Here is a 14,959-nt window from a genome sequence, read left to right as displayed (position 1 = left end):
AGTGGTAGCTTGTGCACCGCTCCATCAAAGGAGACCTTTATGGTAGCACTGCCGATTACAGGAATCAGTTCTTTAGTGTAAGTTCTTAGTTTCGTATGATTTGGTGTTCAGACTGGCCTTGAGGCCTTGTTGCACCACAATCTTTTGAAAGTCTTTTTGCTCATGATGGACTGGCTCGCATCCGTATCCAGCTCCATTGACACCGGGAGTCCATTTTGTTCAACATTCAGCATTATCTGGGGACAATTCGTGTTGAATGTATGCGCCCCATGTACCTCTGTCTCCTCAGTCTGAGGCTCTGGTTCGTCGTGATCCTCCGTGGATCTGTGTTCCTCTGTAACATGGTGGTTCGCAAGTTTAACAGGATTTGCAGCTCGCCTGCACATACTTTGGAGGTGTCCCATTGTTCTACAGCTCTTGCAAACGAACCCTTTGAATCGACATGAATGGAAACAATGATCAGTCCCCGCAGTGCCAACAAGGTGTTAATGGCCTTGCATTCATCACCCTTGATGGTAGACTCTGAGACATCGGCGAACATGTAGCTGCAGGCATGTGTGAACTGCCCTGTACATTGCGATTCGAAAACAACATCACTTTGTTCTTGTGTGCTGAGAGATTTGCTTAGTATTGTCACTGGTGGCAATGAACGCCTGGGCTATCGCTATGGCCTTACTCAAGGTTGGGGTCTCTACAGTCAAAAGTTTGTGAAGTATGGTTTCGTGGCCAATGCCAAGTACGAAAAAGTCTCTGAGCATGTGCTCCAAATGTCCTTTAAATTCGTAATGTCTTAGCTCGGTGACCTAACTCGCCACTTCCTGGCCTTCAGACCTTTTGTAGGTGTAGAACCGTTACCTCGCCATCAGAATGCTTTCCTTTGGATTCAAATGGTCTCGGATGAGTGTGCACGAATCATCGTATGACTTCTCCGTGGGTTTCGCTGGAGTAAGCATATTCTTCATGAGGCCATATGTTGGTGCCCCACAGACAGTGAGGAGGATCGCCCTTCGTTTGGCAGCGTTCTCTTCTCCATCTAGTTCGTTGGCCACAAAGTATTGGTCGAGTCTCCACAAAAGTTTCCCAATCATCTTCCTCCGAGAATTTCTCCAGGACGCCCTCTGTTCGCTGTTCTCTGCATCTTTGGATTTGCTATCTGTATCTCATTGCCAGTTATTATGTATGGAGAAAGAGTCAGACTGAACACTGTGAGCTCAAGTACGGTGACCTTAGTCTTTTATTGCAGGTCTCCAGATCTGTGAGGCCTCCTTAATACCTGTGCTCCCAAGGGATTATGGGATCCCTTGGGACTCCAGGGGATGAGCCCTTTGGTGGCTGTACAGAGTAAATACAAGTTTACATATATAACAGGCGTAATATCATTCTAAGAGATAACAACCTGATCTGTATCTATTCCTGCAACTGGCACTGCTTCAGTATGTCCACTGATCTGTGTGGCAACAGACATCTGGGCAGAATGAACAGACCTCTGGGAATGAAGAAGAAACCTCTGGGCAGAATTCACAGAACTCTGGGCAGCAATGACATTTTGAAACCTTTGAATGACAATTATTTCAATCAAAATTCCCAGCAAGTTGATGTTGAAAAATGTAACTCTTCCATACTATTCACAAAAGTTGCTTATATTGAATCTCTGAAATTGAGGGCTGCGCTGCAAGTTCTCGTGGAGTTGCTAAATAATTCAAGAACCCCACACTGGACTGCAGTGCCAAACATCTTGCAGGGCTGCACAGATGCAAATAACAAACTTCTCCATAGTCATCACCACACTTTGAATATCCTCAAATGACCTAATACAATCATGCCCAAATAGCAACCTTATTTTATAAGCAGTAGTCCGTAGTGCTTGAATCCCTGCACGCTGCAGATTAAGTCAATGATCTGGACCTCCCGTCAGCAAATTCCTGCTCCTCCACCGCTACCATGTCTCACTTCTCTTCTTTCATGTCTAGTGTTTTGCCAGATGCTCCTTCCTGAAGCTCACTATCTAAATTCCCCTGGGTTGAATGTAACTATGCTAATATTTGCAACAAGTCAATTAATGACATGATATTATGAGGTGCTGGCTTCTTCTGTGGCAAAGGGGGTTGAAGTTGGCTCTATGGAAAGAGACATGTGAAGTATATTAGAATGTTGGCTGAATAACAGCCCTTCAAATATTACTTGCGTAGCAATATAGTGTGTGTCATAGTGTTGCGCTTGAGTAAATCACTGTGTGAAAGTTAGTGAGTGAGTATGGAAAGAAGAAAGACAGGAAAGGGTTGGTATTAGTCCTCAGCTTGGGGAGACATGGCTTCATCCTCTCATACTGCCTCGATATTCTCATTGCCAATTATTTCAAGGGCGAACTCCTCAATTCAGGCTACATAACCTTCCTGTTGGCTTTCCTTTTTGTGTACCTTGGCCTCTGAGCTGAGAAGTAGTATTGAGATATTGGAAGTTTTAGGACGACATACAATGGTACCCAAATACTCATCCAATGTTTGGATGATTAAATCAACATGCATCATGTATCTAGGCCCCAATTTTAACTCCGGGTGGGTTTTGGGTGGACGGGTGGTAAGGTAAGTTGGAAGCCTATCGGCTGCAGGATATCTTAATTCTAGAGCTTCAATTAGATGCTACTGGTCAACCTTAAAGCAGAACAGAATGAGGAAAGTTTGAGTAGGTTAGGCCTCTACTCATTGGAGTTCAGAAAAATGAGAGGTGATCTTATCGAAACCTATAAGATTATAAGGGGCGTGACAAGGTGGATGCAGAGAGGCTGTTTCCACTGACAGGGGAGACAAGAACTAGGGACATAATCTTAGAATAAGGGGCCGCCCATTTAAAATTGAGCTGAGAAGGAATTTTTTCTCTTAGAGGGTTGTAAATCTGCGGAATTTTCTGCCTCAGAGAGCTGTGGAAGCTGGGACATTGAATAAATTTAAGACAAAGATAGACAGCATCCTAACTGATAAGGGAATAAGGGGTTATGGGGAGCGACAGAGAAGTGGACCTGAGTCCATGATCGGATCAGCCATGATCATGTTAAATAGCGGAGTGGGCTCGAGGGGCCGAATGGCCTACTCCTGCTGCTGTAACAGGTAAGGGGTGCGGAAAACCATGGGATCTGGAGGTTGCTTATACAATGTAAGTGGCAGGATTGGCTTCCAAGGGTGCCTTGTGGTGGTCTTGCATTTATGAAGGGGGGATTCAAGATTGTGGGATGCCTAAGCTTTTCTTGTGGGGCCCCTGCTGTTCCAGGCCCTACAAAGGAAAGGAAAAAAAAATACCTCCTTCCAGGGCTGATTGGTCTCCTCGCTCAGTCTGGCAGAAAAGCGGCAATGCTTTTCCTGTTTAGGCTTCAGTTAAAATTGCAGTGGGGTCCTGAGGGCGACGTGCATATCTCTTGGATGGGTATCAGTGTCGTCTGCTCCAGAGAGCATGGTAAAATCAGAGACATTGAAGCAGTAATGAAAGAAAAATCTTGCTTTTATATGGCACCTTTCAGAACCTCAGGATGTCCAAAAGCATTTTACAGCCTATGAACTACGTACTTTGGAAATATACTTTAGAAATTTTGGGCCCAAGTTTCGGGCCGCGCCTAGAACAGCGCAGCCCCGACCTGGACGCCCGTTTTTCGCGCCACAAAGTGCGCCTAAAAAAAACTTCCAGATTCTCCGGCTCCCTGCAGGCTCGCTGGAGTCGGGCGTGGCTCAGCACGAGCTGTAGGGGGCGGAGCCAGGTCCCTGCACTGAAAACAGTGCCGGGACCTCTGCACATGCACGCTACAGTGGGCGCGCATGTGCAGCAGCTTCAGGCGCCCAAAACTGTGTGGGAGGGGCCCGAAGCACGCAGCCCCTAGCCCTGGCCCAATGGCCTCACTGGGGCTGCATGCATAAGGCTCCTCCCACGGCCAGCTCCTGTTTCCTCCGGACCGGACCCGACCCGACTTGACTCCGGCTCCCACCCCACACACCCCCTCCCCCCCCGACCCGATGTCCGCCCCCCCACCCCCGACCGATCTCCCCCCACCCCCGACCGACCGACCCCCCCCTCTCCTCCGCCCTGACCCGCGCTCTCCCCGATCCACGCTCCTGATCCCCCTGGACCCCGGACCCGATGCCACCTACCTGTCAATCCGGTAAGTCTAAGCTCGAAGTCTTGGTCCCGGCCCGTTCAGCCTCTCTCTCTCTCTCTCTCTCTCTCTCTCTCTCTCTATCCCCTCCCTTCTCTCCCCTCCCTTCTCTTCCCTTCTCTCCCCTCCCTTCTCTTCCCTTCTCTCCCCTCCCTTCTCTTCCCTTCTCTCCCCTCCTTTCTCTTCCCTTCTCCCCCACTCCATCCCTCGCTGTCAGAAACACAGACACTGACAGAGAGTGAGAGAGATACAGACAGACAGAGAGATAGAGACACATGGGGGGGAGGGGGGGCCATCCCAGCACGCTGTTGGAGGACTCCCGGTGCTGCAGTCAGTAAGTAGAAAATGTTTTATTTATTGATCTTTTTTTTAAATTTATTTTTTATTCATTTTTTTTGATTGATTTATTGGTTGATTTATTGATTTATTCATAATTTATTATAGATGATGACTCTTTTTGTAAAATTGAAGTGTTTAATGTTTGTAAACTTCCCTTTAAACCCCATCCCCCCCATTCCCTACGCCTGATTTGTAACCTACGCCTGATTTTCTAAAGTGTAGACAAGGTTTTTTCTAGCGTACAAAAATCTTCACTTACTCCATTCTAAGTTAGTTTGGAGTAAGTTTTCACTGCCGAAACTTTGAAAACAGGCGTAAGTGGCCGGACACGCCCCCTTTTGAAAAAAACATTCTGTTCCAAAGTGAAACTGTTCTAACTGACTAGAACTGGAGCAAACTAAATGCCGAGAATTTGTATTTCTAAGATACTCTGTTCTACACCAGTTGCTCCAAAAAATCAGGAGCAACTGAGGCCGAAACTTGGGCCCATAGTCGTAGCAGCAAATTTACGCACAAGTTCCCACAAATTGTAATGAATAAATGACCAGATAATCTATTTTTAGTGTTGTTGTTTGAAGGATAAATGTTGGCCAGAACTCGAGGGAGGAATTCCCTACTTTTTTTTGAATAGTGCTATGAGATCTTTTATATCCACCTGAGAGGGCAGATGGTGCCTTGGTTTAACATCTTACCTGAAAACATGCATATCTGGCCTAGATCGCAAGGTAACAGATGCCATAAGATAGTGCTAAGTTCAGAGACGTTAATTTTGAAGATAATCGGGGGAATAACTGTCAAGACAACAGGTTTTATTGGAATGTACAGAGCAAAGAGTGTAACAAACCTAACAGCGATAAAGCTAGGTGTAATGTTTGGACACACGATGGGAAGGACTTTATTAAAACATTGAGATTATTGTTGAAGGAAAAATGTCAGCCAAACGATCAACTTTTTCTTCAGCAGAGTCAGAAACTGTGCCAATGTGATTGAAGAAGAGCAGAAAGGAGGATTCAGAATATCAAAAAGATATTAACATTGATTCTCACTACCAGGAGCTGGCTGATGTAATATATTGATTGAACGTTGAGGAAATGGAGAAAGCAGAAACTTACGATCTTGAGACTGGTTACATATCATAGCTGTACTAATCCATAAAAAGTTTGCAATCCTAAAATTGCTTTTCTGGACTGTGACCTGGTTTATTCCTTTTTTTGTAATATAGCTGATCCTTTTTTTTAATAATTCACAGGATAAGGGCATCGCTGACAAGGCCAGCATTTATTGCCCATCCCAATTGCCTTTGAGAAGGTGATGGTGAACCGCCGCCTTGAACCATTGCATTCCGTGTGGTGAAGGTCCTCCCACAGTGCTGAAAGGTAGGGTTCCAGGATTTTTACCCGGCGATGATGAAAGAATGCCAATATATTTCCAAATCAGCATGGTGTGTGACTCGGAAGGGATCTTGGAGGTTCCCATGCACCTACTGCCCTTGTCCTTCGAGGCGGTAGAGGTCACGGGTTTGGGAGGAGCCGTAGAAGAAACTTTGTCGAGTTTCTGCACTGCATCTTGTAGGTGGTGCCCCAATGCAGACACAGTGCGCCAGTGGTGGAGGGAATGAATATTTAAGGTGTTGAGATGAACTTATTTCGTTCAAATAATCAGAATCATGTGCAAACCAATATGTTGTGTACATGGGGCTGTAATTTTGGTTTGGCTATTTTGTGATGTTATTCATGGCGGGGCGGTATGTATAGCTGCAGGTCTGCCTGTAGGAAATGGCATATCTCTCTCAGCATTTCCTCTCGGGAGCGCATCCTTCTCACATACTGCTCGTCAGAGAGGTGGAGGTATGAGCGTTGCTGTCTGTAAACTCGTGGGGAGGTAAGGCCTCCTGTCCAGATATCATCGGCCTCTCCTCATTCGCGGCCCTGCATGACCTACAGCCCTTCTATCTTCACGCTGCCTAACCAGAGCATGGAGTTGGTGATGCTGGCGAACTAGTAATGCATGCATTAAATTATTTCACTCAAGATGTAAGGACCCTCTAATGGCAGATCAACCTTTTGATTTAAAGTCAGAGATTGATGCTGCGTGCTGTGTGGAAACATAGGTCTCAATGTGCCCTCCGATTTATGCTCCTCCTCCCTCCCTTTAAGTACGCTGCAGAGTGCTCCAACAGAAGGTGGAACTGCCTGGTTTCTCTGGTGTGATTAGAGGTGGGCACTAAATGAGGCAGATGCACCTAATGTTGCGAACGGGATGCTAGCGGGACATTGCACTACGTCTTAGTCTGAATTAAATTACAGAGCGAGGCGGTATCACTTTGCACCGCCGCAAATCTGCCATCAAATTTCCCGGCAGGGCCCTGAAAGTTGTGCTCTGGGGCACTAACAGAGGCGCTACACCACCGAATTTTCAGCCCAATGTGTTTAATTGGAGTTTGGGACTGAATACAACACAATAGTTATTACAGCATACGACCATGACAAGTAGCTGGTATCAGACCTGCTTGGACAGACGGCTGGTGTGCACGAACAGCTCTTCTTCTTCCTCTCTCTTTCTGAACTGCCCAAGAATGTTCGATCGAAGTCAGCATCGTATCCATCCTTAGGGGTCCTTACTTCACCATCTGCACTAAGGGCTCTTTCGCTCTTCCATTTATTCTCTTTTTTAGGGGTGGGCTGGGGATAGAATATGGACAGGACCATTTAACCTATAGAGATTCCCCTTAAAACAAGGTGTCCAATGGCATGTCAAGTTCTTTGTTTAAGCCACGGAAAAAGGCTAACACTACTGTTATCTCCCACCTGTCAGGGGTTTTCTCACAACCATTAGAAATGCTTTCTGTAATTGACCAATCATTGGCTTACAGCATGTCAAGGACTGTCTTGCGTCTTATCCCACCCGGCCCTGTCCTCCCAGTGATGGAGTCTCTCATACTCATTTTCCAAGAAAACAAAACTTATGCAATTCCAGTGAAGCATAACTTATACATTAACCCCTTACTTGTCTCGAGCTCTCATACAATAATTTCAGCACAGTATTTTGTGTGTCAATGTTTCATTCGCATAACCATATATGTTTCAGTATCCCTAATTTCTAACAAAGGTGGTAGATGGAATGCTAATCAAATGGGCAATTTTGTCTTGGGTGGTGTTGAGCTTCTTGAGTGTTGTTGGAATTATACTCATTCAGGCAAGTGGAGAGTATTTCATCAAACTTTTGACTCATGCCTTGTAGAAGTGGAAAGGCTTTGGGGAATCAGGAAATGAGTCGTTCGCCACAGAATACCCAGCCTCTGACCTGCTCTTGAAGCCACAGTGTTTATAGAAACATAGAAACATAGAAAATAGGTGCAGGAGTTGGCCATTCAGCCCTTCGAGCCTGCACCGCCAATCAATGAGTTCATGGCTGAACATGGAACTTCAGTACCCCATTCCTGTTTTCTCGCCATACCCCTTGATCACCCTAGTAGTAAGGACTACATCTAACTCCTTTTTGAATATATTTAGTGAATTGGCCTCAACAACATTCTGTGGTAGAAAATTCCACAGGTTCACCACTCTCTGGGTGAAGAAGTTTCTCCTCATCTCCGTCCTAAATGGCTTACGCCTTATCCTTAGACTGTAACCCCTGGTTCTGGACTTCCCCAACATTGGGAACATTCTTCCTGCATCTAACCTGTCTAAACCCGTCAGAATTTTAAACGTTTCTATGAGATCCCCTCTCATTCTTCTGAACTCCAGTGAATACAAGCCCAGTTGATCCAGTCTTTCTTGATATGTCAGTCCCGCCATCCCGGGAATCAGTCTGGTGAACGTTCGTTGCACTCCCTCAATAGCAAGAATGCCCTTCCGCAAGTTAGAAGACCAAAACTGTACACAATACTCCAGGTGTGGCCTCACCAAGGCCCTGTACAACTATAGTAACACTTCCCTGCCCCTGTACTCAAATCCCCTTGCTATGAAGGCCAAAATGCCATTTGCTTTCTTAACCGCCTGCTGTACCTGCATGCCAACCTTCAATGACTGATGTACCATGACACCCAGGTCTCGTTGCATCTCCCCTTTTCCTAATCTGTCACCATTCAGATAATAGTCTGTCTCTCTGTTTTTACCACCAAAGTGGATAACCTCACATTTATCCACATTATACTTCATCTGCCATGCATTTGCCCACTCACCTAACCTATCCAAGTCACTCTGCAGCCTCATAGCATCCTCCTCGCAGCTCGCACTAACACCCAACTTTGGAGATCATCCGCAAATTTGGAGATACTACATTTAATCCTCTAGTCTAAATCATTAATGTGCAATGTAAACAGCTGGGGTCCCAGCACAGAACCTTGCAGTACCCCACTAGTCACTGCCTATTTATGTGGTTGTTCCAGTTACAATTCTAGTCAATAGTGACCACCAAGAATGTTCACGGTGGGGAATTAAATGACGATGATGCCATTAAATGTCAAAGGGAAGTGTTTCAACTTAGCCTTGTTGGAGATGGTCATTGTGTGGTGCGAAAGTTACTTGATCTCTCCTCCACAGTCCATCTATGTGGTACTGCTTTCCCATGGTTCCACGCTTAACTGTTGCATTGAAGAAACTCATTACCTCCAACAGATTATCCTCCCATGTCCACACAGTTACCTCTGGTATAATCCAGGGTCCCAAACTTAGTTCTTTCCTTTTCATCTTTTGCATGACTACCCTTCAACAACATTATCTAGGAACATAGGGTCAGCTTGTACATACTTGCTAACAATACTACACCTCTTGCTTTGATTCCGTTGCTTAGACCTTCCAGCCAAATGCCTTTTGGACATTAAATCTTTATGAACCCGAACTTCCTCTAGATAAATGTCAACAAAACAGAAGCCATCTTTTTACTTCTTGCAGACACCTACACACCTGCAGCCTCAATTCCGTCGTCCATCCAGCTGATGCCCCATGTTAAGCTGAAAGATTGGAAGCCTTGAAGGACTGTTAGGCCTTGAGCTCAACTTTCTCCTCCACGCCAGTTATTTTCCCCCAAGATTGCTTTCTTTCATCTCTGAAACGTTGCCTTTGTCTGCCCTTACCTCTCCCTGCTATTGCCAAAGTCATAATCCATGTCTGTATCAAACCAAGGCATTATATCTGCATCACTTTGGCCTCCTTGGTTCCACTATCCAAATATTACAACTCATCCAGAATTCTATGGCAGATCTTCACACCCGCTTTAGCCCTACTCTTGTTAAGCTCCCATGGTCAGACAGTTGTCATTAACTTCAAATTCCTCTGCTAGCCTTGACTCTTGCTGCCTCCTCAATCCTCTCCAGCTATTTGTTTCTATGAGAACCTTCCCCTCCCCTGACAGGGGACTGCTTCTCATTCCCCACTCCCTCTGCTTCACCATCAGTTTACCGTCTGCCAACCACTCAGCTTTCAACCTCTGAAACTCCCTTGCTCCGCATCTCCCCCTGGTCTCAAAAGCATCCAAAGGGGCATTCTTTGTGGCCACCCAACCCTCTCTCTTCCCTTTTCTGTAAATCACTTCAAGACATCACTTTGTGCGTGAAGTGCATTACAGAAATATAGGTTGTTGTTAATTGGCTGCAACGTATGGAAGTATCGAGACATTCCCACAACCATAAAGAGCAAAAACCAAGTCATTTTTAACATCAATATGTACCATTGGTGCAGCGTGCATTGTCTTCCATGCTTCATGATTTTATTTTATTTTGTTATCTGGGATGTCTTGGCAGCAATGACTGAAGCAGATTCCTATCATTTGTTTGTAATTTGAATAGCAGTGATTTTTTAACTGAAGGATTCAGAGGAATTTCATAGCTTCTATATACTATAAAAGATAGTGTGCTGGATATTAAAATGCTATTTTACATTGACAATTCCTTCTAAATATTAACCATAGATTCATAGAATGATATAGCACAGAAGGAGGCCATTCAGCCCATCGTGCCTGTGCTGGCTCTTTGTTAGAGTTATCCAATTCGACACTCGCCCCTGATCTTTCCCCATAGCCCTGTAATTTTTTTTATCTTTAAATAATTACACAATTCCCTTTTGAATGTTGCTATTGAATCTTCTTGCACCACCCTTTCAGGCAGATCAAAACAATACACTGCATAAAATAAAATGTCCTCAGGTTCTTTAACTCTGTGTCCTCAGGTTACCGACCCTTCTGCCACCAGGAACAATTTCTCCTTATTTAATCTATCAAAGCTGTTCATGATTTAGAACAGCTATTTCAAATCTCCTCTTCACCTTCTCTCCTCTAAAGTGAACAAGCTCAGCTTCTCCGGTCACTCCAGATAACTGAAGTCCCTCAACCTTGGTACAATTCCAGTAAATATCTTCTGCATTCTTCCTAAGGCCTTGACACCCTTCCTAAAGTGAGGATATGCCTTCCTTTATTATGCTGGTGCTCAAGCATTGTGTATGCTAAGAGATGTTAAGACTTGTTGTCACGTAATAAACAAGCGAGAAGAGAACAAATTGCTGTCAGGTTTGAATCAACTTGCACATTTCAATAATGCTGTTCAGTATTCCTGCCCAGGCACCTTCCTAAAGGTCTGCCAGCTCCTGTTGCTTCTGCTGCAATTAATGCGGTACTACAAATTGTATTATTAATACTACTTGGGGAGTCTTGTGTCTGGCATGCCACAAGGCACAAGGCTCCCCAAGCAAGTGCTCTATGCGGAGCTCCTTCATGGCAAACAAGCCAAAGGTGGGCAGCGGAAACGTTTTAAGGACACCCTTAAAGCCTCCCTGGCAAAGTGCGACATCACCACTGACACCTGGGAGTGCCTGGCCGAAGACCGCCCGAGACAGAGAAAGTGCATCCGGGAGAGCATTGAGCTCTTCGACTCTCACCGCCAAGGGTGTGAAGAGGCCAGGCGCAGGCAGCGGAAGGAGCGTGTGGCAAACCAGTCCCACCTTCCTTCGGCGAATGTCTGTCCCACCTGTGACAGATTCTGTGGCTCTCGTATTGGACTGTTCACCCACCAAAGAACTCACTTCAGGAGTGGAAGCAAGTCTTCCTCCATTCCAAGGGACAACCTATGATGATGATGATGATGATAATACTGGTTATCAACTAATGCCAATCATGCTGCACTGCTGTTTTGGGGGGCGAGGGTGACCTAGTGTGCCAAACATGGGCAACTCTTGTGCACTCGCTTCACGCAGTAACACTTCCACCTTGTCAGCCACAAGCTCATTGAGCCTATTTTGGCATTGTGTGGGGGATTTTGGGGTGGTGGAGGTTGTGCTCGCTGCCTCTGCTATCTCCCTCCAGACAGCCCGCAGTGCCCAACAATCTTCTGGTCTCGATTCTGCCAAAGGACCTCCCGGGGGTTTCTCCGAGAATGTGGGATCCCTTCAGCTATGGCTCAGTGTGTTGCATACTCGCTCCTGAGTCAGAAGGTTGTGGGTTTAAGACCCACTCCAGGAACTTGAGCACATAAAAAAAAATCTAGGCTGACATTCCAGTGCGGTGCTGAGGGAGTGCTGCACTGTTGGAGGTGTCGTCTTTCAGATGAAACGTTAAACCAAGGTCTCGTCTGATCTCCCAGGTGGATGTAAAAGATTCCATGGAACTATTTTGAAGAAGAGCAGGGGAGTTATCCCCAGTGTCCTGGCCAATATTTATCCCTCAATCAACATAACAACAACAAAAAAATCCGGTTATTATCACATTGCTATTGATGGGAGCTTGCTGCGCGCGAGTTGGCTGCCATGTTTCTCACATTACAATGATGACGACACTCCAAATGCACTTCATTAGCTGTAAAGCACTTTGCGATGCCCGGTGGTCCTGAAAGGCACTATATTAATGCAAGTCTTTCTTTCTTTCTTTCTTTCCAGCTGTTGGCATCCCTGAGGCTTTAGGTGAAAGATAAGGTGATGCTGCCCTTGCACTGACTGCAGCTTGTCAAATGCTGCCGCAGAACTGTCCCCCGCCCCCCCCCCCCAAGAACCTATCCGGAGTGTTATTACCATTCCAAACCCGCCCTGTATAGCAAATGCGGCTTTTTAGGAAGAAATTGCAGGTAAGCAGTGGATTCCCATTTGCGTGAGTATTCCCGCTGTGAATTAACCCTCCAATGCCACCATGCTACCAAGAGCGCCATAGCTTATGATGTCATATGGATGATCCCCACCTCATGATTCCACCCGCAGTAACAGAGATTAGGCCTTATATTTTTAATTCCAACCCCTCTTGCCTTGACTATATAAAACAGAGAAGTGCCTCAAGAACCAAGGGAGAAAAATGTAATTGTTGCTTTCTGGACAGAATTTAGCAGTGTGCTGATCTAGGAGCTTTGATCAAAAGTACATAAGATGTCTGGGGATAATCCATCAATAGACGCTTCAAATCCACTATCCTTCTCTCCCACAGCTTACTCATATCAACAGTCTAACTTCCATTGAATGTTGTGGTGACTAAGTTGTCAAGATGATGGACATCCTAATGTTCTGTAATAACTGACTTGACTTCTAGTCTAAGAATAGTCCTCTGCGCACTCCTAATAATGATGTTCTCTCCGAAAGTTCCTCCCGAAGCAGCTTATTGTTGATTCACCAACATAAGCAGATTAAAGTTAGCTATTGCTCGGATTTATTTCACTGTATATAGAAATATTTAAGTTAACCTTTTTTATTGAATGCTTGCTCAATAAAACTGATTATTTTCCATTTTTTTAGCGCAGCTCTCTAAATTCCCTTTTTTAGCTAGTTAAGTATGTTTTGGGAGAAAACTGACACATTAAGAATAGTTTTCATCTTGCTGCCGCCCTGTTTACATTCAAAACATAGTGTCTCTCCTTCTCTCTCCCCTTTAAGACGCTCCTTAAATCTGCCCCTACGACCAAGCTTTTGGTCACCAGCCCTAATATATCCTTAAGTGGTTAGGTGTCACATTATGTTTGATAATGCTTCTGTGAAGCGCCTTGGGACGTTTTACTACGATAAAGGCGCTAGAAAAATGCAGGTTGTTGTTGTTGGTAGAGGCAATACAATGCTGGATGTTGGTCCAGGTGACTTATTGCTGCTTTGACAATTTCATCGAATATGCAGGACAGAAACAGGGCATTCGGCCTAACTAGCCTGTGCTGATATTTACACAACACACGAGACTCCTCCCAGTGGTCTCACTGTTTGGGGCACTTATTGCAGGGCTTCCAAAACCCAGCTCAGCATCACCATTTCAAAACCACTCCCTGGGCTCACACTCGAATTCTTCTTTTGCAACTTTGCAGGTGCTGAATCACTGTTTTCATTTGAAGAAAGAATGACGTGGATTAGAGATAGGTTTCATGTACGTATGCATCTGTAGTTCATTGTTTGGAACATCAGAGATAATGGAAGAATGAAAGAAACATTGGACATCGTATCTAGGTTGCATGTTTCTATTTTTAGAGGCAGTGATTATTATGCTTGTATAGTCTGGCTGGTTCTATTACTCGAGCTTTGATCATGTGACATCTAATCATGTGACTCTTGCCCACAGTTGGGCAAGGTTGAGTCTGCTGTAGTTGAGAATCTTTGCTCATGGTTTAGATGCCAGCAGCTGTCATGCAAGAAGTTCTAAGAACCAGGAGGTCACCCACAAGCAGGCGAAGAGCACACAGGGCAAACCACATACGCGCACTGAGAATGTGAAGTGTAAACTCTAATTTTCACCCGGGTTGCTAGTAGTAGTGCCGGAAGATTAACCATTCATTCCTGGAGATTCCCTGGCAGTCCAGGAATGTTGGAAATCAATAGCAACAACTTAAATTTATATAGCGCCTTTAACATAGTAAAACATCCCAAGGCGCTTCACAGGATTTTAACAAGATAAAAGATTTGACACTGAGCCACATAAGGAGAAATTAGGGCAGGTGACCAAAAGATTGGTAGGTTTTAGCAAGCTTATTAAAAGAGGAAAGAGAGGTATAGAAGAAAAGAGGTTTAGGCAGGGAATTCCGAAGCTTAGGGCCTTGACAACAGAAGGCACAACCACCAATGGTTGAGTGATTATAATCAGGGATGTTCAAGAGGGCAGAATTAGAGGAGTGCAGATATCTTGGGGGGGCTGGAGGGGATTACATTGATAGGGAGGGATGAGGCCATGGAGGGATTTTAAAATAAGGATGAAAATTTTGAATTCTCATTCCTAGGTGTATTCTAGGCCTTCCATTTATCAGGAGGTTTAAGCTGGACATTATCAAAGGCAGTCCCTCGAAATCGACTAAAAAAAAAATTACATTTTGTGAGACAGTGAATTTGAAATCATGGCTTTGGCGCATTAAAATAAATGATACTCACCCTGCCGACCTTCGTGAAGTCGTTAAACTTCTTCCGACATTGTGTCACAGCTCGCTGCACCGTGTCTCTAGCTGAGACGTCCTGTGACACCTCTCACCAAAGCCTCCAAAAACTTGTGGAATGGGCCTCTTTCCTCCAGGAAGCCTCTATCAATGTTTCAACGGCCCTGGCT

Source organism: Pristiophorus japonicus, chromosome 10 (genome assembly GCF_044704955.1).
Source record: "Pristiophorus japonicus isolate sPriJap1 chromosome 10, sPriJap1.hap1, whole genome shotgun sequence".
In the NCBI taxonomy this organism is placed as follows: Eukaryota; Metazoa; Chordata; class Chondrichthyes; family Pristiophoridae; genus Pristiophorus; species Pristiophorus japonicus.
The sequence above is the reverse complement of the archived record's forward strand: the minus strand, read 5'-3'. Positions refer to the sequence as shown.